Below are 26,906 nucleotides of genomic sequence, written 5' to 3'. Positions count from 1 at the left end.
CAATCCTAGAACTTCCTCCAGATAATATCAAAGCTTATAAACAAGATAAACCATATAAGGGCATCTGACTAAAGATTCTTCAGTCTAACTAATACTTCCCTTTCCAATTCCTTCTCACCTCCCAACCACCAGCAGGAGTATAATATATCAAACACAGTTATATCAGACAAAGAATATACAAATATGAGCAGTTAAGACATTTAGACAATTAGCAAGTAATATGCAATCAAATAGACAATCTCAAACAATTCACATAGTATGCATATGATGAATGCCTGTCCCTAGTGGCCGATGATATCATCTTGTCGGTTATAGAGCCAACCCGACAAGTCCTGGTCGCTAACCATTGGACTGTCCCTCTGTCGCGCATCCCCAACTCGAGTTATACTCGATATAAACTTGATCATAAACATGATCCATATCCATCACCCTCACTGGTGAATATTTCGGGGGCGAGCTCATCCGGGTCTTTCACAGTGCCCGGCCACACTTACGACATAGGGTCACCAGAGTATCAAGTCTCAACCTGGAGCACGTGGTGGCTAGCCACTGCTACTACCCAAGGAAACTCGTATCTCCGATAGTGGAAGTGCAAATCACAATTATCAATAATTCAGCATAAACATGCATGAATCCTCATCCATGGATCAACATCCATATCAGCCATCCGGCTCACGGTTCAGTCCAGAACCAGCCAATATTCATAGAATACACAGCTATTCCGGCTCACGGTTAAATCCATAACCAGCCAATATTCATAGCATACACAGCTATTTCGGCTCACGGTTAAATCCATAACCAGTCATTTCATTGACAATTACAGCCTTTCGGCCCATGGCATATCAAGCACCTCCACCGCCATTCTCCGCATCTCACCTAATCATCTTTGATCCTCAATGATCATATATATTTCCCCTTACTTCACTCGCAAGTTACCACATTCACTAGCCCTTTTTCTCATGCTAGGTATATCATAATGATTTAAGACATAAATGGTGAGATCGGAGGCTTAGAAGTATGAGATTTGGCTTTTAAAACTCAAAAATCAACTTTGGGATGAAAACAGGGCCACGCGTACGCGCACTCCACGCGCACGCGTGGATGGCCTCAAAAACTCATCGACGCGTAAGCGTCATGCACGCTAACGCGTGGATTAAAAATTTGCCAATCGACGCGCACGCGTCAACCACGCGTACGCGCGGGTGTTCTCGTGCCCCAGGCACAACACTGGCACAGTTCTGGCATAACTCTCTGGAAAATGGCTGGGCATTGGGTGCAGCACAATCGGCGCGCCCGCGCACATCACGCGCACGCGTGGATGGCATTTTCTGGAAGATCGGCGCGTACGCGCCAGGTGCGCCCACGCGCAAGGGGTCATTCTACTAAAAATTTTCTAAGTTAAAAGCTGCAGAATTCACATATTTAAACCCCAATCTTCCAACGGACATAACTTCCTCATTTTAAATCGTTTTTCACCCGTTCTTCGAACGGCATGGACATCCCGGATCCAATTTCATTTTTAAACAGATTTGGTACAAAACGGAGATCCGTAGTCCAAGTTATGTCCCGTCAAAGTATGCCCAAAAACTATATTTTCATACAAAACCACAATATGCCATTTTCAAAACAAACCATTTTTAACTCCTTTCAAAGTCAATCAAAACATGCCAATTTCATCCCTTTTCTTTGAAATCAATCAAAATGTATTAAATTCAACATCAAGCCTCCTCAACTCACACATTGACACATTACCACAATATACAAAATCACTATCTCATCATTTTAGCTCACTTCACCCAAGTGGCTCAAACTCAAACATATTGACATATCATATACTATTCCTCATGCCAATTTTCAACAACACCAATTCCAATTAACCATCATTATACATAATCAATATCATATTCACCATCAACATGGTTCAACCCACAATTCAACCATAACCAATCATCAAGCATATATCACAACATGCATACTTCTCATACATCATACCATTAAGGCATCAATACTCATCATCACATATATGACCACATCATATATCTCAATCATTTAACAACATCAACCATTCAATGCCTATCTTAGGGCCTCTAGCCTAAGTATTTCCTACCACATTACATATTAGATACGGGAAACCGAAACCATACCTTAGCCGAATTTCCCAAGCTCAACCGGAGCACTTCCAAACCACTTATCCACAAGCTCTCAAGGCCTCAACACCTCCAAGAACAGATTTTTCACCACCAAACCCTTTCCAAGCTTTTCAAAGTCACCAATCAAGCTCTAATATCCACACATACACAACCTAAGCCACAACCATCATACCCATACACAACATCTCAAAACCCAAACATCATAGAACAACAAAATTACACTAGGGTTGAGAATCTTACCACACCCAAGGTCCAAGGAGACAAGATTAACCTTCTCCTTCAAGAGAGTTGGGTCCTATAACATCAAAGAACCCAAAATCTTAACATTTTACCCATGAAACTCGAAAATAAGGGCTGGAATTTCGAAGAGCAAAACGTGGCTTACCTCAAAATTAATTGTATGGGTTTTGTAGAGCTCTCTGCGGTGAACGCGTGGCCACAAACAGAGCGGCAATCGGAGCTCTAGATCAAAAGTTATGGTGGTTTGAAGATCAAGTGAGAGGAAGAAGTTTGAGAGAGTGTTCTTCTCCCCCCTTCCCTCTAATTTCAGCGTGTGTGTGTAACAAGTGAGGAGAGAGAGTGCTGAAAACTAGGGTTTTGGTTAAGTTATGTTGGGCCAAGGGCCCACTTTGGGTCCGGTTGGCCCGGTTTGGCCCGTTCGGTCCAATCTTGGTCCGAATTCTATAAAATTGGTACCAAAATTCTCGTCTCAGTCTCCTCTATCACATTTAGCCATAAAAATCACATTTTAGGCTTTCTAGAATAAATCCTCATTTATGGGTTAATTAGCCGTTAATTAACCGGGTTTTACATTCTACCCACCTAATTGGGAATTTTGCCCACAAAATTCAAATGCAATTACCTGAGAATAAAAGCGGATAATCCGTTCGCATCTCCGACTCAAGTTCCCAAGTGTGTTCCTCAACACCGCCTCGACTCCATGCCACTTTGACTAGTGAAACATCTTTTCCACGCAACCGTTTAATACTAGTATCATCAATTCTGACTGGAGCCACTGGAAGCGTCAAATCTTCCCTTAACTGAACCGATTCAAGTTCCAACACATGGCTAGCATCAGGAGTGTACTTCCGAAGCTGCGACACGTGAAACACGTCGTGCAGGTTCGAAAGATGAGGTGGTAGAGCCATCCGATACGCCACCGGTCCAACCCTCTCCAGGATTTGAAATGGACCAATGTATCGAGGATTCAACTTCTTTGCTTTAATCGCCCTACCTACTCCCGTGGTCGGAGTAACCTTAAGGAAAACATGGTCTCCTTCCTCAAATTCTAAGGGCTTTCGCCTCTGATCGGCGTAACTCTTTTGACGACTCTGCGCCGTGAGCATCCTACCTCGGATTTTCTTGACTTGTTCAGCGGTCTCAGCTATCATTTCTGGTCCCAACAAGCTTTTCTCTCCAGCTTCATACCAACATAGCGGAGATTGACATTTCCTCCCATACAAGGCCTCATACGGAGCCATATCGATGCTCGCATGATAACTATTATTGTATGCAAACTCCACTAATGGCATATACCGATCCCAACTCGCCGGTTGGTCCAAAACACAAGCTCTCAACATATCCTCTAGTGTTTGGATCGTCCTCTCAGATTGACCATCTGTTTGAGGATGGTAAGCCGTGCTCAAGCTTAATCGGGTCCCAAAAGTCTTCTGAAATGCACCCCAAAACCTTGAAGTGAAACGAGGATCTCTATCAGAGATTATAGTAGCAGGTACACCATGAAGTCTCACAATCTCCTTTATGTATAACCGTGCTAGCTCCTCGAGGGTGTAAGTCATACGAATGGGCAAAAAGTGAGCTGACTTCGTCAGTCGGTCCACAATCACCCAAACAGCATCAAAACCAGCCCTAGTCCTTGGCAATCCTGACACAAAGTCCATTGCAATACTTTCCCACTTCCATTGTGGAATCTCTAAAGGTTGCAACATACCGGCAGGCTTTTGATGTTTAATCTTTACCTTTTGACAAGTTAAGCACTTTGAAACATATTCCGCCACATCATTCTTCATACCCGGCCACCAAAACATCGCCTTCAAATCATGGTACATCTTAGTACTTCCCGGGTGAATGGAGAATCCACTTTTGTGTGCCTCCTTTAAGATATCTTGCCTCAAAGTGCCAACATTCGGCACAATGATCCTACCCTTGAATCTCCATAACCCATCTTTTTTTTCCGACACTCTCCACTGTTTTCCTTGCTCAATGGCCGGTAACACTTTCCATAACGCTTCATCATTTTGATGAGCCTTTAGGAGTTTGGACTTAAAGTCACTTGAGATTTCTAATCGGCTCAAACATAAAGTTCCGGATACTTCTCGAGCACCAATTTTCAGACTCTCGAATCCTTTGAGTAACTTCTCCTCTTGAAGCATCATCCAAGCCGCATATAACGACTTCCGACTTAACGCATCAGCCACTACATTCGCCTTTCCCGGATGGTAATGCAACTCAAAGTCGTAGTCTTTCAACAATTCCATCCACCTTCTCTGCCTCATATTAAGCTCTTTCTGATCAAAGAGATACTTCAAGCTCTTATGATCAGAGAAAACTTGGAACTTAACCCCATAGAGATAATGCCTCCACACCTTCAAGGCAAACACAACCGCAGCGAGTTCCAAATCGTGCGTAGGGTAACTAACTTCATGAGGTCTCAACTGTCGTGAGGCATACGCCACCACATTATGGTGCTGCATCAGCACGCACCCTAGACCTTTCAATGAGGCATCACAATACACCTCAAATGGCTCATTCGGCTCGGGTAACACTAACACAGGTGCAGTAGTCAACTTTTTCTTCAATGTCTGAAAGCTCTCCTCGCATTCAGGAGTCCAAACAAACGGAGTGTCTTTGCGGGTTAACTTTGTCATTGGCAAAGCTATCTGTGAAAAGCCCTTGATAAACCTTCGGTAATAGCCAGCTAAACCCAGAAAACTCCTTATCTCTGTTACGGTGGTTGGTTGTTTCCAATCCATCACCGCCTCCACCTTAGTTGGGTCTACGGCTATTCCCTTCTTACTCACCACGCGACCCAAAAACTTCACCTCACTCTTCCAAAACTTACACTTAGACAGTTTTGCATAGAGTTTCTTCTCCTTTAGAATCTGTAACACGGTCCTCAAGTGTTCTGCATGCTCTTCCTCGGTCTTGGAATAAATCAGTATGTCATCGATGAAGACAACAACAAATTTATCCAGAAACGGACGGAAAACTCTGTTCATGTAATCCATGAATACTGCTGGAGCGTTCGTCAAACCAAAAGACATTACGGTGTACTCGTAATGACCATAACGAGTCCTAAAAGCGGTCTTAGGGATATCCTCACCCCTCACCCTTATCTGGTGATAACCGGATCGCAAATCAATCTTGGAGAAAACTCCAGCTCCTTGTAACTGATCCATGAGATCATCAATTCTCGGCAATGGGTACTTATTCTTTATTGTAACCTTGTTCAACTGCCTGTAATCCACACAGAGCCGCATACTCCCATCCTTCTTCTTCACCAGTAACACTGGAGCACCCCACGGAGAGACACTTGGTCGTATGAAATTCTTTCCCAACAAATCCTCTAACTGAGACTTTAGCTCGTTCATCTCTAACGGTGACATCCTATAAGGAGCACTTGAGATTGGTCCCGCCCCGGGCACTAACTCAATAGCAAACTCAACCTCTCGGTTAGGTGGAAACTCATCAATATCATCGGGAAATACTTTCGGAAACTCACACACAACCGAAATCTGTTCCAACCTTTGATCATCTCCCGAAACGCCCACGGTTAATAACATGATACCCTGACATTCGATTCCAGAACAGTTCACCATCATCGAGTTCAAGTAATAATTATTCACCACGACCGGCCCTTCTGTATCTTCTGGCATAAAGTACACCGACTTTGTAGAACAATCAAGCAGAATATGGTTCTTAGATAACCAGTCCAATCCCAAGATAAGATCAAGACCGATCATTGGCAAGCAGACTAAATTATGGACAAAATCACGCTGCTTGATCCTAAACGAAACTTCCGGGCATCCTAGCCTAGTTACCATAGCTTCATGGGTAGCATTATACACTTTAAGGTCATAACCTAAGGTTACAATCTTCAATCCTAACTCATGGGCTTTCTCAAATGCAATGAATGAATGTGATGCTCCCGAATCAAATAAAGCATTTAAAGTTTGACCAGCCATTTCACAGTTACCTCTAATAAGTGTCTCAGATCCCTCGGCACCTATAGCTGAAGTGGTGAATACCCGACCAGTCTGCTGTGCTTTTCCTGCACCTTGTTTTTTCTTCTCCGGGCAGTTTGGAACCTTATGTCCCGCCTTACCACAGAAGTAGCACAAACCCCATCCGGCCATGCGTGGGACTCCCGGATGGTGACTTCCACACCTAGCGCAAGCTTGCTCATTTTGTGGCTGCTTTCCAAACCTTTTTCCTTGGGAGTTGTTGCTGTTGGGCCTCCTAAAAGAGCCTCCCCGCTTGAAAGGCGGACCTCTAGGTGCAAAGCTCTTCCCTCGGTTCCGTGGGAATGATCCCTTGTGACTCCCTCTCTCAGCAGCTGCCTTCTTCACATACTCTTCAGCAACCCCACACTTGTTCACCAACACAACAGAAGTTCTGATCTCTATTGGTCCCTGAGCTCCATTTCCGTCGTTGCTATGGTTGCTCATCTGTTGTCCAAAAGCCTCTGCAGTGGCCCACATAGCTGCAGCCATGTTCCCCAATGCCGCCATAAGGTCTACCGGGTTATTCAAGTTATTCTCCGGTGCACGAGCATTCGTACGACCTCTCACACTACCTCTACCGCGTCCACGAGGCGCCATCTGGTTCCTATACACACCCAACAATCGATATTAAGTTGATCAGTCTCAATATCGGAAGTCTAGTGCTTCAAAGTCCCAAATGCATGCTCATGAACGTTTATGCCAATTATATCAAGCAGATATACTAATAGCACATAGCACACACACACAGAGAATGCACAGAAGCATAATCAGTCCATTCCTTAGGCTCTACAGGAACGAACTGCTCTGATACCATAATGTAACACCCTACCATACAGAGTCTTATGCTTAAGTCATAATTCAGAGATGGCAAGGTATTACGACCTCTAAAATAAAAACTTAGTACGTATAGTAGTATGAATGATTGATTATAACTAGGAGCCTTTATAGAAAAAGGGGTAAACAAAAATCGCAACTCAAAAGCGCAACACTCCGATCGATAACGTAACGAATAAGGATAACCAACGCGAGATTATATATATACAAAGGAGTGTCAAAAACAGAAATATCAAGACTCAAGATCCGGCTGCAAAGATAACCGGTCCGAGCATAGCAATATATACATATGATAAAATAAGGAAAACCCCAAAGGAAACCCAAAGGGACACAAATACATAAAACCTATTCTCCAAAATCTCCCATAAGAGGAGTCATCACAGTTTGTATTATTTAATGGAGATATAAGTATCTAAGCGAAACATATAAACCAAAACATAGTCCCGAGAACAAAGGATCTTCGCAAATCTAGAAGTCTCCAGCATGCTTCAGCGGGAAACCTCACGTCCTGCATCTGAAAACCACAAAATCCGCATGGGTGAGAACCAGAGGTCTCCAGTATGGTAATAGCTTCCACATATATAATACATAATAATAGAGGAAAGCCAAAGGCAATCCTAGAACTTCCTCCAGATAATATCAAAGCTTATAAACAAGCTAAACCATATAAGGGCATCTGACTAAAGATTCTTCAGTCTAACTAATACTTCCCTTTCCAATTCCTTCTCACCTCCCAACCACCAGCAGGAGTATAATATATCAAACACAGTTATATCAGACAAAGAATATACAAATAGGAGCAGTTAAGACATTTAGACAATTAGCAAGTAATATGCAATCAAATAGACAATCTCAAACAATTCACATAGTATGCATATGATGAATGCCTGTCCCTAGTGGCCGATGATATCATCTTGTCGGTTATAGAGCCAACCCGACAAGTCTTGGTCGCTAACCATTGGACTGTCCCTCTGTCGCGCATCCCCAACTCGAGTTATACTCGATATAAACTTGATCATAAACATGATCCATATCCATCACCCTCACTGGTGAATATTTCGGGGGCGAGCTCATCCGGGTCTTTCACAGTGCCCGGTGATGAGCGGATAATTTGTATGCTTTTTGGCATTGTTTTTAGTGTATTTTTAGTATGATCTAGTTAGTTTTTAGTATATTTTTATTAGTTTTTAGTTAAAATTCACTTTTCTGGACTTTATTATGAGTTTGTGTGTTTTTCTGTGATTTCAGGTATTTTCTGGCTGAAATTGAGGGATCTGAGCAAAAATCTGATCCAGAGACTCAAAAGGACTGCAGATGCTGTTGGATTCTGACCTCCCTGCACTCGAAGTGGATTTTCTGGAGCTACAGAAGCCCAATTGGCGCGCTCTCAACGGCGTTGAAAAGTAGACATCCTGGGCTTTCCAGCAATATATAATAGTTCATACTTTGCCCAAGATTTGATGGCCCAAACCGGCGTTCAAAGTCACCTCAAGAAATTCCAGCGTTAAACGCCGGAACTGGCACCTAATTGGGAGTTAAACGCCCAAACTGGCACTAAAGCTGGCGTTTAACTCCAAGGAGAGTCTCTACACGAAATTGCTTCATTGCTCAGCCCAAGCACACACCAAGTGGGCCCGGAAGTGGATTTTTATGTCATTTACTCACATGTGTACTAGTTTTCTATAAGTAGGACCTTTTACTATTGTATTAAGGAGGCTTTTTAGAGACCTAGGATAGCTATCTTTGTTTTATGCTATCTTAGACCATTGGGAGGCTGGCCATTCGGCCATGCCTAGACCTTGTTCTTATGTATTTTCAACGGTGGAGTTTCTACACACCATAGATTAAGGTGTGGAGCTCTGCTGTACCTCGAGTATTAATGCAATTACTATTGTTCTTCCATTCAATTCCGCTTGTTCTTTGTCCAAGATATCACTTGTTCTTCAACATGATGAAGGTGATGATTGACGCCCATCACCATTCTCACCCATGAACAAGGTGATTGACAACCATTCTTGTTCTACAAGCATCTGAGGCTTAGTGAATATCTCTTGGATTCCTGATTGCACGATGCATGGTTGATCGCCTGACAACCGAGTGCTCGCCTGACAAACGAGCCAACCATTCCGTGAGATCAGAGTCTTCGTGGTATAGGCAGGAACTGATGGCAGCATTCAAGAGAATCCGGAAGGTCTAACCTTGTCTGTGGTATTCTGAGTAGGATTCAATGACTGAATGACTGTGACGTGCTTCAAACTCCTGAGGGCGGGGCGTTAGTGACAGACGCCAAAAGAATCAATGGATTCTATTCCGGTCTGATTGAGAACCGACAGATGAATTCCGCTATGCTGTGACGGAGCATATGCAATCGCTTTCACTGAGAGAATGGGAGGTAGCTGCTGACAACAGTGAAACCCTACACGAGCTTGCCATGGAAAGGAGTAAGAAGGATGGATGAAGACAGTAGGAAAGCAGAGAGACGGAAGGGAAGGCATCTTCATACACTTGTCTGAAGCTCTTACACCAATGATATACATAAGTTTCACTATCTTTATCTTTTATATTATTTTCGTTCATCATCATATACATTTGAGTTTGCCTGACTAAGATTTACAAGATGACCATAGCTTGCTTCAATGCTAACAATCTCCGTGGGATCGACCCTTACTCACGTAAGGTATTACTTGGACGACCCAGTGCACTTGCTGGTTAGTTGTGCGAAGTTGTGTAATGCCATGGAATTGAACCACCAAGTTTTTGGAGTTCATGACCAGGGATTATGAGAGTTGTGAAAAGTGTTGTTCACAATTTCGCGCACCAAGTTTTTGGCGCCGTTGCCGGGGATTGTTCAAGTTTTGAGCAAGCTTTTGGTAACAATGCCTGGGATTGTTCTAGTTTGGACAACTGACGGTTCATCTTGTTGCTTAGATCAGGTATTTATTTTTTTTGAAATTCTTGAAGATGAATTCTAGAGTTTCATGATGATTTGTTGAAATCTGGCTGGCTGAGAAGCCATGTCTAATCTGATTGGACCGAGGTTTCAACTTATCACCACAAGAGCTTGTTGATTTTCATCAATTTTGCTTTTGGAGCAGTGATCTGCTAAGACTTGGCTGACCTTTGGTCATGTCTAGTGTTTTGGACCGAAGCTTTCTTTGAAAGCTTGGCTGGCTGTGAAGCCATGTCTAATTCCAGGACCGGAGCCTTAGACTAGCATTGCACTGATTCCTGGAATTCTCATTAAGAATTTTGATACCTTTTCCCACTTAATTTTCGAAAAACACAAAAAAAAATTTACAAAATCATAAAATCCAAAAATATTTCTTGTTTGAGTCTAGAGTCTCATCTTAAGTTTGGCGTCAAATGCATGTTTTTGTTACATTTTTCGAATCCATGCGTATATTTCTTTGTTTTGATCTTTGAGTTCTATTGACTTGAGTGTTCATGTGTCTCATATAGTGTCAGTAGCACACAAACTGCTAAGTTTGGTGTCTTGCATGCATTGTTATTTGATTCTTGTTGCATTTTGATTATTAAAAAAATCCAAAAATATTTTTAATTTGTGTCTTTTCAAGTCAATAATACAAAGAATTGAAGATTCAGAACATACTGCAGAGGAATTATACAGAAAAAGCTGAGCATTCAAAAATGCCCAGTGAAGAAGGCAGACTGGCGTTTAAACGCCAGCCAGGGTACCTGGTTGGGCGTTTAACGCCCAAAGAGGTAGCATTTTGGGCGTTAAACGCCAGAATGTATACCATTCTGGGCGTTTAACGCCAGGATGGTGCTAGGGGGAAGATTTTGTTTTCAAAATCAATTTTTTTTAGTTTTCAAAGTTTTTCAAAACCAAATCTTTTTCAAATCATATCTTTTCAATCAAATGTTTTCAAAATCAATTTCTTTCCTTTTTCAAAAATACTTCCTAACAATTAATGATTTGATTGAACATTTTTTTGCCTCTTTATTAAGAAAAGTTTTATGTTTGAATCATATCTTTTCTTGTTAGGCAAGTCATTAATATTTTTTTTCAAGACATATCTTTTCAAATTGTTTTCAAATCATATCTTTTAAAATTGTTTTCAAATCATATCTTCTCAAATCACATCTTTTTAAAACCATAACTTTTCAATCAAATCTTTTTAATCATTTTTTTTTCAAAATAGTTTTCAATCAAATCTTCTTTTTAATTTCTAATTTCAAAATCTTTTTCAAAAATCACTTGATTTCTTTTTCACTTTTAATTTTCGAAAATTATCAATCAAATTTTCAAAATGTTTTCAAAATCTTTTAATTGAATTTTCGAAAATTCTCTTCCCTCCTTCCCACATCCTTCTATTTATGGAGTACCACTCCTTCTAAATGCACAATTCGAACCTTATCTAATTAAAGTTCGAATTCTTCTTCTCCTTCTTCTTTCTATTTTTCCTCTGACACTTCAAGGAATCTCTATACTGTGACATAGAGGATTCAACATTTTCTTTTTCTCTTCTCTTTCATATGAGCAGGAGCAGAGACAAAGGCATTCTTGTTGAAGCTGACCCTGAACCTGAGAGGACCTTGAAGCGAAAGCTAAGAGAAGCTAAAGCACAAATCTCTTTAGAGGACCTGACCGAATTCTTCAAAGAAGAAGAACACATGGCAGCCGAAAACAACAACAATGCCAACAATGCAAGGAAGGTGCTGGGTGACTTCACTGCACCTACTCCTGATTTCTACGGGAGAAGCATCTCTATCCCTGCCATTGGAGCAAACAACTTTGAGCTTAAGCCTCAATTAGTTTCTCTAATGCAACAGAATTGCAAGTTCCATGGACTTCCAATGGAAGATCCTCATCAGTTTTTAGCTGAATTCTTGCAAATCTGTGACACAGTCAAGACTAATGGGGTTAACCCTGAGGTCTACAGACTGATGCTATTCCCTTTTGCTGTAAGAGACAGAGCTAGAATATGGTTGGATTCTCAACCTAAAGAAAGCCTGGACTCTTGGGAAAAGCTAGTCAATGCCTTCTTGGCAAAGTTCTTTCCACCACAAAGATGGAGTAAGCTTAGAGTGGAAGTCCAAACCTTCAGACAGAAGGATGGAGAATCCCTCTATGAAGCTTGGGAAAGATACAAACAATTAATCAGAAGATGTCCTTCAGACATGCTTTCTGAATGGAGCATCATAGGTATTTTCTATGATGGTCTCTCTGAACTATCTAAGATGTCCTTGGATAGCTCTGCTGGAGGATCTCTTCATCTGAAGAAGACGCCTGCAGAAGCTCAAGAGCTAATTGAAATGGTTGCAAATAACCAATTCATGTACACTTCTGAAAGAAATCCTGTGAACAATGGGACTGGTCAGAAGAAAGGAGTTCTTGAGATTGACACTCTGAATGCCATATTGGCTCAGAACAAGATATTGACTCAACAAGTCAATTTGATTTCTCAAGTCTGTCTGGAATGCAAAATGCACCAAACAGTACTAAGGATGCTTCATCTGAGGAAGAAGCTTATGATCCTGAGAACCCTTCCATGGAAGAGGTGAATTACCTAGGAGAACCCTATGGAAACACCTATAATTCTTCATGGAGAAATCACCCAAATCTCTCATGGAAGAATCAAGAGAGACCTCAACAAGGTTTCAATAACAATAATGGTGGAAGAAACAGGTTTAGCAATGGCAAGCCTTTTCCATCATCTTCTCAGCAACAGACAGAGAGTTCTAAGCAGAGTACTTCTGACTTAGCAACAATGGTCTCTGATCTAATAAAGACCACTCAAAGTTTCATGAATGAAACAAGGTCTTCCATCAGAAATTTGGAAGGACAAGTGGGTCAGCTGAGCAAGAAAGTTACTGAACTCCCTCCTAGCACTCTCCCAAGTAATACAGAAGAAAATCCAAAAGGAGAGTGCAAAGCCATAGACATGGCCGAATATGGAGAGGAAAGAGAGGAGGAGGACGCCACTGAGGAAGACCTCAATAGGCGTGTACCAATCTCCTCTGAGTTCCTCAATGAGGAACAATGGGAATCTGAGGCTCAAAATGAGACCATAGAGATTCCATTGGACTTACTTCTGCCATTCATGAGCTCTGATGAGTATTCTTCCTCTGAAGAGGATGAGTATGTCACTGAAGAGCAAGTTGCTAAATACCTTGGAGCAATCATGAAGCTAAATGACAAGTTATTTGGAAATGAGACTTGGGAGGATGAACCCCCTTTGCTCACCAAGGAACTGGATGACTTGTCTAGGCAGAAACTGCCTCAAAAGAGGCAGGATCCTGGGAAGTTTTCTATACCTTGTACCATAGGCACCATGACCTTCAAGAAGGCCTTGTGTGACTTAGGGTCAAGTGTAAACCTCATGCCCCTCTCTGTAATGGAGAAATTAGGGATCTTTGAGGTGCAAGCTGCAAGAATCTCATTAGAGATGGCAGACAATTCAAGAAAACAAGCTCATGGACTTGTAGAGAATGTTTTGGTGAAGATTGAAGACCATTACATCCCTACTGATTTCATAGTCCTAGAGACTGGGAAGTGCATGGATGAATCCATCATCCTTGGCAGACCCTTCCTAGCCACAGCAAAGGCTGTGATTGATGTTGATAGAGGAGAGTAGATCATTCAAGTGAATGAAGAATCCTTGGTGTTTAAGGCCCAAGGACATCCCTCTATCATCATAGAGAGGAAGCATGAAGAGCTTCTCTCAAAATAGAGCCAAACAGAGCCCCCACAGTCAAACTCTAAGTTTGGTGTTGGGAGGCCACAACCAAACTCTAAGTTTGGTGTTGAACCCCCACATTCAAACTCTAAGTTTGGTGTTGGGAGGTTCCAACTCGGTTCTGAGTACTTCTGAGGCTCCATGAGAGTCCTCTGTCAAGCTAATGACATTAAAAGAAGCGCTTGTTGGGAGGCAACCCAATGTTTTATAGTTGACTATTTTCTTTTGTTATTTTATCTTTTTTGTAGGTTGATGATCATAAGAAGTCACAAAAACAATGAAAAAAGCAAAAACAGAATGAAAAACAGGAAGAAAAACAGCACACCCTGGAGGAAGAAGCTGCTGGCGTTTGAACGCCAGTAAGCCTAGCAGTTGGGCGTTTAACGCCCAGTCTGGCACCATTCTGGGCGTTTAACGCCAGAAAGGGGCACCAGACTGGCGTTAAACGCCAGAAAAGGGCAACAACCTGGCGTTAAACGCCAGGAATTGGCACCAGCCCGGCGTTTAACGCCAGAAATAGCTCAAAACGTGATTTTGAGCAACATTTGGTGCAGGGATGACTTTTCCTTGACACCACAGGATCTGTGGACCCCACAGGACCCCACCACCACTCTCTCTCTTCTTCCCCCATTCACCAATCACCTCAATACCTCTTCCCCAAAAAAAAAAAACCCTTCACCTATCAAATCCCATCCTTCTCTTCACCACTCACATCCATCCTTCATAAATCCCCACCAACCTCACCCTTCAAATTCAAACCACTTTCCCTCCCAAACCCACCCATAATGGCCGAACCATTACCCCCTCTCTCCTATATATACCCTTCTTCAACCCTTCATTTTCACACACCCTAAACACCCCTTCTTTCCCTTCTTGGCCGAACACACCACCTTCCCCCTCTTCCTCATTTCTTCTTCTTCTACTCTCTTCTTTCTTCTTTTGCTCGAGGACGAGCAAACATTTTAAGTTTGGTGTGGTAAAAGCGTTGCTTTTTCGTTTTTCCATAACCATTTATGGCATCCAAGGCCGGAGAAACCTCTAGAAAGAGGAAAGGGAAGGCAAAAGCTTCCACCTCCGAGTCATGTGAGATGGATAGATTCCTCTCAAGGGTGCATCAAGACCACTTCTATGAAGTTGTGGCCTTGAAGAAGGTAATCCCCGAGGTCCCCTTTTCACTAAAAAAGGGTGAATATCCGGAGATCCGCCATGAGATTCGAAGAAGAGGTTGGGAAGTACTCACCAACCCCATTCAACAAGTCGGAATCTTGATGGTTCAAGAGTTCTATGCCAATGCATGGATCACCAAGAACCATGACCAAAGTGTGAACCCGAATCCAAAGAATTATCTCACTATGGTTCGGGGGAAATACTTGGATTTTAGTCCGGAGAGTGTGAGGGTGGCGTTCAACTTGCCTATAATGCAAGGAGATGAGCATCCTTACACTAGAAGGGTCAACTTTGATCAAAGGTTGGACCAAGTCCTCACAACCATATGTGAAGAGGGCGCACAATGGAAGCAAGATTCAAGAGGAAAGCCGGTTCAATTGAGAAGGCATGACCTCAAACCCGTGGCTAGAGGATGGTTAGAGTTCATACAACGCTCAATCATTCCCACTAGCAACCGGTCCGAAGTTACCATAGACCGGGCCATCATGATCCATAGCATCATGATTGGAGAAGAAATAGAGGTTCATGAGGTTATAGCCCAAGAACTCTACAAGGTGGCGGACAAGACCTCCACTTTGGCAAGGTTAGCCTTTCCTCATCTCATCTGTCACCTCTGTTATTCAGTAGGAGTTGACATAGAGGGAGATACCCCCATTGATGAGGACAAGCCCATCACCAAGAAAAGGATGGAGTACACAAGAGACCCCTCTCACCATGAGATCCCTGAGATTCCTCAAGGGATGCACTTTCCTCCACAAAACTATTGGGAGCAACTAAACACCTCCCTAGGAGAGTTGAGTTCCAACATGGGACAACTAAGGGTGGAGCATCAAGAACACTCCATTCTCCTCCATGAAATTAGAGAAGACCAAAGAATCATGAGGGAGGAGCAACAAAGACAAGGAAGAGACATTGAGGAGCTCAAGCACTCCATAGGACCTTCAAGAGGAAGGAAGAGCCGCCATCACTAAGGTGGACCCGTTCCTTGATTTCCTTGTTATTTGTTCTTCTGTTTTTCGAATTTTATGCTTATGTTTATCCATGTTTGTGTCTTGTGATCATTAGTGTCTTAGTGTCTATGCCTTAAAGTTATGAATGTCCTATGAATCCATCACCTTTCTTGAATAAAAACGTGCTTAATTGAAAAGGAAAGAATTGCATGAATTCTGAATTTTATAATAGTTTAATTATTTTGATGTGGTGGCAACACTTTTGTTCTCTGAATGTATGCTTGAACAGTGCATATGTCTTTTGAATTTGTGGTTCATGAATGTTGGCTCTTGAAAGAATGATGAAAAAGGAGACATGTTACTGAGGATCTGAAAAATCATAAAAATGATTCTTGAAGCAAGAAAAAGCAGTGAATACAAAAAAAAAAAAAGAGAAATTTTCGAAAAAAAAAAGAGAAGAAAAACCGAAAAAAAAAAGAGAAAGAAATAAGAGTTGTGATCCAAGGCAAATAAGAGTGTGCTTAAGAACCCTGGACACCTCTAATTGGGGACTTTAGCAAAGCTGAGTCACAATCTGAAAAGGTTCACCCAATTATGTGTCTGTGGCAGGTATGTATCCGGTGGTAATACTGGAAGACAGAGTGCTTTGGGCCACAGCCAAGACTCAATAAATAGCTATGTTCAAGAATCATCATACTTTACTAGGAGAATCATTAACACCATCTGGATTCTAAGTTCCTAAAGAAGCCAATCATTCTGAATTACAAGGGATAGAGTGAGATGCCAAAACTATTCAGAGACAAAAAGTTAAAAGCCCCGCTCATCTAATTAATACTGATCTTCATAGATGTTTTTGGAGTTCATTGCATATTCTCTTCTTTTTATCTTATTTGATTTTCAGTTGCTTGGGGACAAGCAACAATTTAAGTTTGGTGTTGTGATGAGCGGATAATTTGTATGCTTTTTGGCATTGTTTTTAGTGTATTTTTAGTATGATCTAGTTAGTTTTTAGTATATTTTTATTAGTTTTTAGTTAAAATTCACTTTTCTGGACTTTATTATGAGTTTGTGTGTTTTTCTGTGATTTCAGGTATTTTCTGGCTGAAATTGAGGGATCTGAGCAAAAATCTGATCCAGAGACTCAAAAGGACTGCAGATGCTGTTGGATTCTGACCTCCCTGCACTCGAAGTGGATTTTCTGGAGCTACAGAAGCCCAATTGGCGCGCTCTCAACGGCGTTGAAAAGTAGACATCCTGGGCTTTCCAGCAATATATAATAGTCCATACTTTGCCCAAGATTTGATGGCCCAAACCGGCGTTCAAAGTCACCTCAAGAAATTCCAGCGTTAAACGCCGGAACTGGCACCTAATTGGGAGTTAAACGCCCAAACTGGCACTAAAGCTGGCGTTTAACTCCAAGGAGAGTCTCTACACGAAATTGCTTCATTGCTCAGCCCAAGCACACACCAAGTGGGCCCGGAAGTGGATTTTTATGTCATTTACTCACATGTGTACTAGTTTTCTATAAGTAGGACCTTTTACTATTGTATTAAGGAGGCTTTTTAGAGACCTGGGATAGCTATCTTTGTTTTATGCTATCTTAGACCATTGGGAGGCTGGCCATTCGGCCATGCCTAGACCTTGTTCTTATGTATTTTCAACGGTGGAGTTTCTACACACCATAGATTAAGGTGTGGAGCTCTGCTGTACCTCGAGTATTAATGCAATTACTATTGTTCTTCCATTCAATTCCGCTTGTTCTTTGTCCAAGATATCACTTGTTCTTCAACATGATGAAGGTGATGATTGACGCCCATCACCATTCTCACCCATGAACAAGGTGATTGACAACCATTCTTGTTCTACAAGCATCTGAGGCTTAGTGAATATCTCTTGGATTCCTGATTGCACGATGCATGGTTGATCGCCTGACAACCGAGTGCTCGCCTGACAAACGAGCCAACCATTCCGTGAGATCAGAGTCTTCGTGGTATAGGCAGGAACTGATGGCAGCATTCAAGAGAATCCGGAAGGTCTAACCTTGTCTGTGGTATTCTGAGTAGGATTCAATGACTGAATGACTGTGACGTGCTTCAAACTCCTGAGGGCGGGGCGTTAGTGACAGACGCCAAAATAATCAATGGATTCTATTCCGGTCTGATTGAGAACCGACAGATGAATTCCGCTATGCTGTGACGGAGCATATGCAATCGCTTTCACTGAGAGGATGGGAGGTAGCTGCTGACAACAGTGAAACCCTACACGAGCTTGCCATGGAAAGGAGTAAGAAGGATTGGATGAAGACAGTAGGAAAGCAGAGAGACGGAAGGGAAGGCATCTTCATACACTTGTTTGAAGCTCTTACACCAATGATATACATAAGTTTCACTATCTTTATCTTTTATATTATTTTCGTTCATCATCATATACATTTGAGTTTGCCTGACTAAGATTTACAAGATGACCATAGCTTGCTTCAATGCTAACAATCTCCGTGGGATCGACCCTTACTCACGTAAGGTATTACTTGGACGACCCAGTGCACTTGCTGGTTAGTTGTGCGAAGTTGTGTAATGCCATGGAATTGAACCACCAAGTTTTTGGAGTTCATGACCAGGGATTATGAGAGTTGTGAAAAGTGTTGTTCACAATTTCGCGCACCACCCGGCCACACTTACGACATAGGGTCACCAGAGTATCAAGTCTCAACCTGGAGCACGTGGTGGCTAGCCACTGCTACTACCCAGGGAAACTCGTATCTCCGATAGTGGAAGTGCAAATCACAATTATCAATAATTCAGCATAAACATGCATGAATCCTCATCCATGGATCAACATCCATATCAGCCATCCGGCTCACGGTTCAGTCCAGAACCAGCCAATATTCATAGAATACACAGCTATTCCGGCTCACGGTTAAATCCATAACCAGCCAATATTCATAGCATACACAGCTATTTCGGCTCACGGTTAAATCCATAACCAGTCATTTCATTGACAATTACAGCCTTTCGGCCCATGGCATATCAAGCACCTCCACCGCCATTCTCCGCATCTCACCTAATCATCTTTGATCCTCAATGATCATATATATTTCCCCTTGCTTCACTCGCAAGTTACCACATTCACTAGCCCTTTTTCTCATGCTAGGTATATCATAATGATTTAACACATAAATGGTGAGATCGGAGGCTTAGAAGTATGAGATTTGGCTTTTAAAACTCAAAAATCAACTTTGGGATGAAAACAGGGCCACGCGTACGCGCACTCCACGCGCACGCGTGGATGGCCTCAAAAACTCATCGACGCGTAAGCGTCATGCACGCTAACGCGTGGATTAAAAATTTGCCAATCGACGCACACGCGTCAACCACGCGTACGTGCGGGTGTTCTCGTGCCCCAGGCACAACACTGGCACAGTTCTGGCATAACTCTCTGGAAAATGGCTGGGCATTGGGTGCAGCACAATCGGCGCGCCCGCGCACATCACGCGCACGCGTGGATGGCGTTTTCTGGAAGATCGGCGCGTACGCGCCAGGTGCGCCCACGCGCAAGGGGTCATTCTGCTAAAAATTTTCTAAGTTAAAAGCTGCAGAATTCACAGATTTAAACCCCAATCTTCCAACGGACATAACTTCCTCATTTTAAATCGTTTTTCACCCATTCTTCGAACGGCATGGACATCCCGGATCCAATTTCATTTTTAAACAAATTTGGTACAAAACGGAGATCCGTAGTCCAAGTTATGTCCCGTCAAAGTATGCCCAAAAACCATATTTTCATACAAAACCACAATATGCCATTTTCAAAACAAACCATTTTTAACTCCTTTCAAAGTCAATCAAAACATGCCAATTTCATCCCTTTTCTTTGAAATCAATCAAAATGTATTAAATTCAACATCAAGCCTCCTCAACTCACACATTGACACATTACCACAATATACAAAGTCACTATCTCATCATTTTAGCCCACTTCACCAAAGTGGCTCAAACTCAAACATATTGACATATCATATACTATTCCTCATGCCAATTTTCAACAACACCAATTCCAATTAACCATCATTATACATAATCAATATCATATTCACCATCAACATGGTTCAACCCACAATTCAACCATAACCAATCATCAAGCATATATCACAACATGCATACTTCTCATACATCATACCATTAAGGCATCAATACTCATCATCACATATATGACCACATCATATATCTCAATCATTTAACAACATCAACCATTCAATGCCTATCTTAGGGCCTCTAGCCTAAGTATTTCCTACCACATTACATATTAGATACGGGAAACCGAAACCATACCTTAGCCGAATTTCCCAAGCTCAACCGGAGCACTTCCAAACCACTTATCCACAAGCTCTCAAGGCCTCAACACCTCCAAGAACAGATTTTTCACCACCAAACCCTTTCCAAGCTTTTCAAAGTCACCAATCAAGCTCTAATATCCACACATACACAACCTAAGCCACAACCATCATACCCATACACAACATCTCAAAACCCAAACATCATAGAACAACAAAATTATACTAGGGTTGAGAATCTTACCACACCCAAGGTCCAAGGAGACAAGATTAACCTTCTCCTTCAAGAGAGTTGGGTCATATAACATCAAAGAACCCAAAATCTCAACATTTTACCCATGAAACTCGAAAATAAGGGCTGGAATTTCGAAGAGCAAAACGTGGCTTACCTCAAGATTAATTGTATGGGTTTTGTAGAGCTCTCTGCGGTGAACGCGTGGCCACAAACGGAGCGGCAATCGGAGCTCTAGATCAAAAGTTATGGTGGTTTGAAGATCAAGTGAGAGGAAGAAGTTTGAGAGAGTGTTCTTCTCCCCCCTTCCCTCTAATTTCAGCGTGTGTGTGTAACAAGTGAGGAGAGAGAGTGCTGAAAACTAGGGTTTTGGTTAAGTTATGTTGGGCCAAGGGCCCACTTTGGGTCCGGTTGGCCCGGTTTGGCCCGTTCGGTCCAATCTTGGTCCGAATTCTATAAAATTGGTACCAAAATTCTCGTCTCAGTCTCCTCTATCACATTTAGCCATAAAAATCACATTTTAGGCTTTCTAGAATAAATCCTCATTTATGGGTTAATTAGTCGTTAATTAACCGGGTTTTACATGGCTCTTCCTACTTTAGTCCTTCTCCGTTCTCTCTCAATCAAGCTCACAAGAACCAGGTATCGTTTTCAAAGCCAACTTTAGTTTCAATTGCAAATCTCCTATTTTAGGTGTAAACTATGACCTAATTGTAATATTCAGGTTGTGTGCTTTGTTGTTCAGATTCCTGTCAATAAAAAGAACAAGAAAGAAAGGTACCAAGAGGAATTGGAGGAGCACATTGTGTCACTGATTTCTTCATTATTTGGTAAGCAGGCAAGTGAGGTTTCTATGGAATTCACTTAGAGTGTTTGATATAGGAGTGAATAGCTTTTACATTTTGCATGTAATTTATCTAAGGTTTTGAAATCTGTAATGGTCAAATTACACCATTGTCTTGTTGTTTTGCAATGCCTGTGCATTATGCATTTTTCCTTGACATGATCAATGTAAAAAAGAAGGAGGAGTGTTATCAGATTAATTATTTATTTGATAGTATAATTTTTAATCTTCCTCAATTGCATTATTTGACTCGTGTAGAAGTTTCTAGTCTTACCGAATGAGATAAGGCCTAGTTAATTGTTGAATGTCCCACTCCCGCATTGTTGCCTTAGTATTGTAGTCTGTTCCATGTTATTTGCAATTTTGCATATTAAATAGACACCAGATTTTTGTTCTTTTCATTATCTGTGTGTTTGTGTGTTTTTGAATTGAGTAAGATACCTTCTTCTTGTTGATAGTTACTTTACTTTTTTCCTTTGTCTATTGTTGCAGTTATGTTATGAGAGAAAAGTTGTGAAGGGGTGTAGGGATGAATAATTAAGGTATTGAGTAGTGATTTTTTATGCACATAATAGAATAGATTATCCTAATATAGATATAGATCTTCTTTCTCATTTCATACTCTCACGTGCAGAAATGATAAACCTATATCCTATGATGTCCTTTGAGACTGTATTTGGTAAGTATTTGCTTTGGTTATGTTTATATATGTATGTATATTATAGAAAATAGATGTCTTCTGCAAGATTTTTGTTATTTTCATTATCCGTGTATATGGATGTGAATTGCATAAGAAAGATAACATTTGACGTGACTTCAAAGTCTTCATTTAGTGCTAAATAATAATAATTTGATGAAAAGTTGTTCCTATTCTCAAATATTACATTGGTGTTAACTGTTAAGTAAGGTTTACACAGTTTCTGACTATATCTCCACACACATTAGCATAATATCAAAAATAGAAAATTAGTTAGTATTGATTAAATATACCTATATTTGGCATTAGAATCCACCTAAAGTCTATATTTTAGACTTTTAGGTAACTTTAATTAATTTTTCTCCTCTTATTTTAAAGAGCTAGCCTTATATATAAGTGGTCATTTTATTAGGACTATGTTGTGATGATTATGTAATTATAATATTTTAAAAAATATTATTAAAATTAAAATTTGTAAGATTTTAAAAAAATAAAGTTGATAAAGTGAACAGGTATGCTCTACACATTTATTATCATTAATAAAAGTTTAACAACTAAGACTTGAAATAATAATCACACTACTCTAAAAATCCAACGTATTTAGCATAGTTTAGTGTTTACTCGAGTGCCTAATAGGATGTCAACCCCGTGTTTAGCATGATTTAGTGCTTGAATCATGGTAATTAAGGTGGATCTTGCATCCCCCTCTTCATAAACACTTGTAAGATAGTTGTGAAGTTCAATTTGGCCCTGTTCTATGTGATAGAAGGAGTGAGAAGAAAAAAAAAGGTGAAAGAGGATAGTTTCTTGGTGATAATAGGCTCTCATTTTTAAATTTTTTTGTATTAAATGATAGTGCATTAGAGTAACTCTATGCACAATTTAATATCCTACTTTGCGGTCCATTTTTGCAACTTGACATTTTAATCTCATTAATTTTCTGTTGGGGCTGCTTTGATGCCATACCTGATTTTAATCTCATTGCTGATTTGATGCCATACCTAATTTTCTACTTATTCATTAATATTTTAGTCTCTCCAACTTCTTAAAAAGGCTATATTTGACAAAGAGTGTGAGCTATGTATCCTTACAAATGCTTTTATTGATACATTCATTCATGTGTAAGATGAAGACTACTCCATCATTTTGTTGGAGACTTATCTTGAATTTCTTGACAATTTCTAGTATTCTCCCTTGATATCTATGGACACATCATTGGCATGTTCGAACAGAATAATCTGTAAGAGTTTTTTGTATTGTGCTTTATTCTGTTTAGCCATATATTGTTATTTCTATTTCTATTTCTGTTAGCATAATGCTTGAATATTGTGATATGGCCATCGAAGGAGACTAGACGTGATAATTGAAACTAAAATTGAAACTTTGGATTGAACTAAACTGTGTATTAATCCTTGGTTTATATTTTCCAGTGATTTGGTTGTAACTTTTCCTGTGGAGGATTACTTTTTATATATTGATGATCTAAAAAATCCTGAAAAGGTTAGAATTTTGTTCAAATTACTTTTCTACTTTATCTCCAAAGAAAGAAACTCTTTTGACTCAATTCTTTTCCTCGTCATTGTTAATGGTAGGAAGAAGCTGAGAAAATTACACAACCAATTTTATATGCTCTTGGTGAAAACTATTCTGTTTGTTGCCAAGGTAATGAATGAATCACAGTTTGTGTTAGCCTACTGATTATTGGAATTATGCAGTTTTATTTGTAATTATACCTGAATCCTTTTAAATTTTACTATAGGAACTGCTTTTTTTCTTTTGCAAAGCTGCATGAACCATTCTTGTTAGTACAAAAATGGATCAGTTTTTGAGCAGCTTGACTGAATATCTAAGGGTCATGGGTCCTAGTAGTTCTAGATCACGTGTTCTCCCACCTACTCTTTTTACTTTTCCAAGCTCCTAGAAAAGCACAGCCCCAGGTAGAAAACTCCCACCTATTCTGCAGCAACCAGGACAACCACAGAGTTCTTAAAGGGAGGATGATTCTGACAATCTTGATGACTCGGATGATTATTTAGACGAGTATGAGTAGGTTATTTAATTACTTTACTTTGAATATTTTGTATTATTAGTGAATTACAATTTAAACGAATATAAGTCTAAGTTTAGTTATTTATCTTGTGTTGAGTCTTTTAAGTTAGAGGGTTATTTATTATTTTGATAAGTTTGTAAACCCATTATCTAATATTTAGTATAAGTTTTATTTTATATTTAAAAGTTTATTTGTCTTGTTATTTATATTATATATAAATTTTATTTCTATATTTATTTGCATTAATTGTTTACTATTTTTCAAATAGAAAAAATAATTAAAACATATCTATTAAAATCGACGGAATGATTGTCGCTTTTTAATTTTAAAATAGTCAAGAGAAACCAAATATAGACAAAGAATTTGTCGGTATCTAAATAATAAAATCAACGACAACTGTGTCGATTTTATTGGATCAAATATCGACAGTCACGTTGTCGATTGAATCAAATATCGACAAAAAAGAAGTCGATTTTATATAATAATATCGACGACAACGTTGTCGATTTTAGTAAGAATGTAAAATTCTCAATCTCATATTATAGACAGTAACGTCGTCGATTTTATTAAATTATTATCGACGGTTAGGCAAGCCGTCGATTTTATTAGAATTTTGAAAAATCGACAAGTTTTTTAGCGACCACCTCCTCCGTTCATTTTGCCGTCGAAATTTAATATTATCGACGGCTAAGTCGTCGATTTGGCCGTCGATTTTAACGATGTTTCTTGTAGTGATTTTTATTAAGAAAATGAGTTAGGGACTTCCAATCATTTTTATTTTGTTTCAAAACTCAATCATATTATTTTTATACTAGAGGATATTCCGGATTTATTAATATTTTTAATTAAACTATTTATTTAAAAAAATAAATTAAAATTATTAACATATAATTAGATACAACGAAAATTTGTCTCTTTTTAGCTGAATTTTTTTTATTTTTTTAATCTTTGTGTATTTTTCTTCATTTACGACAGTTATATTTTTTATATATATGTTTACTAAAATAATTTGATATTTTAAATTAGAGTAAATGAAAATAAAAATATTGAAATAATTTGATTATAAGAACGATACAATAAATTTAGTTTTAGTTAGGGCAATTTACGCTTATAAATTGTTTGAGCCCCAATATTACGCAAATACATTGTTTCAGTTTTATATACGCAAATGCATTGTTTCACTATTTTATGTAAACCGCTACTGGCAGCAGCGGTTTACAGGTGTGCATAAACCGCTACAACTAGCCGCGGTTTATGTGTGTGAGTGTGTGAGTGTAAACCGCTGCTGGCAGCAGCGGTTTACGTGTGTTTGTGTGTGTGAGTGTAAACCGCTATAGGCTATAGCGGTTTACGTGTAGTGTGCTGCCTATATAGTCAAATTATACAAAATTAAATAAAAATTAACTAAGTTCCATACAAAACTAAGTTCCATACAAAAGAACATGTATTAATAGAAATAATTAAAAATTTTATATGAATAATGAGTACTAAAAATTCCGATACAAAAATATAACAATATGCATTAGAGAATGTAAAAAAAAATAGGGAGATATATAGGTGTATTATACACATAATATTAAAATAGTATTTTTTGTTCTTGTTTTTGGTGTAATTTACTCTCTAACTGAACTATATCACCCTATTTTTATGTACTCGCGTATCTTTTTATTTTGTATATGTTTGATTAAAAATATTATTTATATACTAAAATAAATTATTAAAATTAATTATTATATATTTATATATAAATATATATTATTTAATTATTTTTAATATATATTTTATATTTATATTTTAACTTATTTTTATAATCGTGGATTTTAATATAGGCTTATGTATTGTACTCGCTGCAACATCTTTTTAATTAGACTTTTCTTGTTAAATATCAGAATTTTTTGTTTGTCTGTTTTTTTTTTTTTTTAAAGACAAACATGACTTCTATGTTTTAACTCTTGTTCACTGGAAATAACTAAGTGTAGTTTTTACGCTCTTTTCAATTATTAAAATGAAAAATAATTTAAAAAAATATTATTTATTTGCTAATTTTGCCATTTGATTTTATTTGTAATAAAAAAATCAAGAATAATTATCAGTTTTTATAAGTTTTGATTTTTTTAATCAATTTTACATTTATTTTGTTTGTTCATAGTAATATGTTTTTTTAGAATTTTTTTTTTACATTCTCTAATGCATATTGTTATATTTTTGTATCGGAATTTTTAGTACTCATTATTCATATAAAATTTTTAATTATTTCTATTAATACATGTTCTTTTGTATGGAACTTAGTTTTGTATGGAACTTAGTTAATTTTTATTTAATTTTGTATAATTTGACTATATAGGCAGCACACTACACGTAAACCGCTATAGCCTATAGCGGTTTACACTCACACACACAAACACACGTAAACCGCTGCTGCCAGCAGCGGTTTACACTCACACACTCACACACATAAACCGCGGCTAGTTGTAGCGGTTTATGCATACCTGTAAACCGCTGCTGCCAGTAGCGATTTACATAAAATAGTGAAACAATGCATTTGCGTATATAAAACTGAAACAATGTATTTGCGTAATATTGGGGCTTAAACAATTTATAAGCGTAAATTGCCCTTTTAGTTATGGTGATTAAATGAGTATACAAAAAGTTAAATGAGTGTATGTAATCAAAATAAACTTCTGTATATGAAGTGATGTAATAAGTG

The 26,906-nt window shown here is 39.3% G+C and overlaps 1 non-coding gene across 1 annotated transcript; it reads right to left on the bottom strand.

Moving 5' to 3' along the window:
- Positions 1-12,268: 12,268 nt before the first annotated feature.
- Positions 12,269-12,376, bottom strand: LOC130971830 (small nucleolar RNA R71). The gene has a single exon (XR_009083037.1). It is a non-coding gene; the product is annotated as a small nucleolar RNA R71 (small nucleolar RNA).
- Between the last annotated feature and the right edge of the window lie 14,530 nt (positions 12,377-26,906).

This window comes from Arachis stenosperma, chromosome 3 (genome assembly GCF_014773155.1).
Source record: "Arachis stenosperma cultivar V10309 chromosome 3, arast.V10309.gnm1.PFL2, whole genome shotgun sequence".
In the NCBI taxonomy this organism is placed as follows: domain Eukaryota; kingdom Viridiplantae; phylum Streptophyta; class Magnoliopsida; order Fabales; family Fabaceae; genus Arachis; species Arachis stenosperma.
This window is presented reverse-complemented; position numbering and strand designations above follow the sequence as displayed.